Below are 2,416 nucleotides of genomic sequence, written 5' to 3'. Positions count from 1 at the left end.
GCAGAGCAGAGGAACAAGTGGACAACTTACAGCAAAGCTGCCTGACACATGTATTTCAGCAAGATTGAGAGTCCTACATCTAGAAAATAGCACTTCTGAGAATAGCATTAATTCACAGCTTGTTCAAGTTTTGAAGCACTACATCCAGAAAATGCCCAGCTTACAAGCATTTCAGCATTCCAGTTCACAGTTTAGATGACATCGCATGCATCCGCAAAATAGGCCATCACAGGCATCTAGTTCGCAGTTCAGTGCCATCACAGGCATCTAGATCACACACAGTTCAGTGCCATCACAGGCATCTAGATCACACACAGTTCAGTGCAACAACAGGCATCTACCTTCACAGTTCAATGCCATTATATTACAAAAGGCAAAAGAAAGGTCACAAAATAGCTTGAAATGCACCATCAGGTTCACTGTCCATCAGAAAATAGGTCCTTCAGGTTCCTGACAACCTTTGCTGGAGGAGCAGCTGCATCCTTCTTTTGCTTCTTCTTCTTCTTCAAGGGTTTTTTTTTGTTTTTAGGAGTTTTCTTCTTCGCTGTCTTCTTTTTCTTCCCCTTGGATGGTCCAGCATCATCACCTGCGCACTCTATCTGCTTCCTATACATGCAATTTTTTAGTAAATAATAGTGAATAATTGAAGTACAGATAACAGAAAATAATTGAAACTAAAGTTAACCTTTTCCCCTTCTTTGTAGCAGTTTCACCATCTTCTCCAACCATGTCAAGCTTGCATGTCTTCGCGAAGTGTCCAAAACCTCCACACCGTTTGCATCGCACTTTCTTTTTGTTTGCATTTTTCTCTAGACAACCCCTTTGCCTTTGCACCTTTGGCCGACCTGGTGCTCTTCCCAGCAAAGGTGGGTAAACCTTGAACCCAAGATTAACTTCTAGCCACTGGGACCTATCCGTCATTGGTTCAACTCTTCCTTCATAGGCTGCTCTGAACCTAGCAACCGAGTAATACTCATGCACAAAGTCAGCTATCTGCATACCTCTGTTGGACAGTATCCATGCCAAGGCATGCTTGCATGGCTTGCCAGTTATCTGCCATTTCCTGCATGAGCAATTTTGATTTTTCAGATCCACCGTATGCCTCATCTGGTTATTCCATTCATCAAGCAGTGTGACCTCTGCAAAATCCTCATCACTAACTTTCACCTTGACAACCTTTAGATTGTTGCTAATAAGATTCAAATCCTTCATAACACTTGGTAGGATCCCTTCTTGCCATTGCTATCCAAGCTTCTTTCTAATGTACCTTTTCTCCATTATCAGCTCTCTTATCCTGTCAACTAACTCATGGAGATGAAGGCCTTTCAAGTGCTTGATCTGAGCATTGAAACTCTCAGACATATTATTAGTTAAATAGTCACATTTGCTGTCCTCAGTAAAGCCACATCTGTACCATAGCCTACCATGATGCTCTTGAAGGTAGTCAATTGCCTGTGGAGCATACACAAAAATTTTCTTCATGTGCCACCTAAACATATAATCTATATAGCTCCTAGCTGCAGGGTATAGATGATCAGTGAAAACATCCCCTAAGTAGTGTTTCATGAAGTTGCTGTACATGTGTCTCATGCACTCCCTGTTTTCAGCTTGTGGGAAAACAGTCCCTATAGCTTTCTCTAATCCTTTACAGGCATCTGAACATAATACTAGTCCTGGTGGATCTCCTATAACTTTGTGCAAATTCTCTAGGAACCACGTCCAGTTGTCCTCAGTCTCTGAGTCAAAAATGCCATATGCTATATGGTACAACCAGTTATGCCCATCAACATCTGTTGCTGAAGCCAACTGTCCAGTATACTTTCCATGTAGAAAAGATGCATCTACTCCTATGAAGGGTCTACAACCAGCTAGGAATCCATCAATGCATGGCTTTAAAGCAACAAAAACCCTCTTAAACCTATTCTTGTCACCAATCTTCTCTAACTCTATCTGTAGATGACTTCCAGGTGAAGTTTGTTCAAGTTGAGCAGACCAATTGAAAAGAAGTTGGAAGCTTTCCTCATACTTACCATGAATTTGATCCAAGGCAACCTTCAATCCAGACCATGCTTTTGAGTACTTCAGCTTTATTCCAAAGTCACCCTCCAATTTGTCTCTTGCATCCTTTGCTCCCTTAGTTGGATTCTTCTTAACCCAATCTCTAAGCCTATCAGCACACCAGCCCTGAGAAGCCATTTTCCCTTCTTTAAGCTTGGTGGTAGGACAATTATGCTCTGCAGGAAGGACTTTGATCTACAGAAAGGTAGATAAACATATAAATGCATTTGCAAATATGTACATGATTAAAAAAGAATAGAACAACTAAAAAGATCTAGAAAAATATACCTTTACAGTTTTTTTTATCAAATATAGTGGAAGCATGTATTCTCCAAGGGCATCCCTCAGCAGCACACCT

General features: G+C 41.1%; 1 pseudogene; it reads right to left on the bottom strand.

The window, feature by feature from the left end:
* Positions 1–416: 416 nt before the first annotated feature.
* Positions 417–2,211, bottom strand: LOC136495821 (uncharacterized; annotated as a pseudogene).
* Between the last annotated feature and the right edge of the window lie 205 nt (positions 2,212–2,416).

Source organism: Miscanthus floridulus, chromosome 12, assembly GCF_019320115.1.
Source record: "Miscanthus floridulus cultivar M001 chromosome 12, ASM1932011v1, whole genome shotgun sequence".
NCBI lineage: Eukaryota > Viridiplantae > Streptophyta > Magnoliopsida > Poales > Poaceae > Miscanthus > Miscanthus floridulus.
The sequence above is the reverse complement of the archived record's forward strand: the minus strand, read 5'-3'. Positions and strand labels throughout refer to the sequence as shown.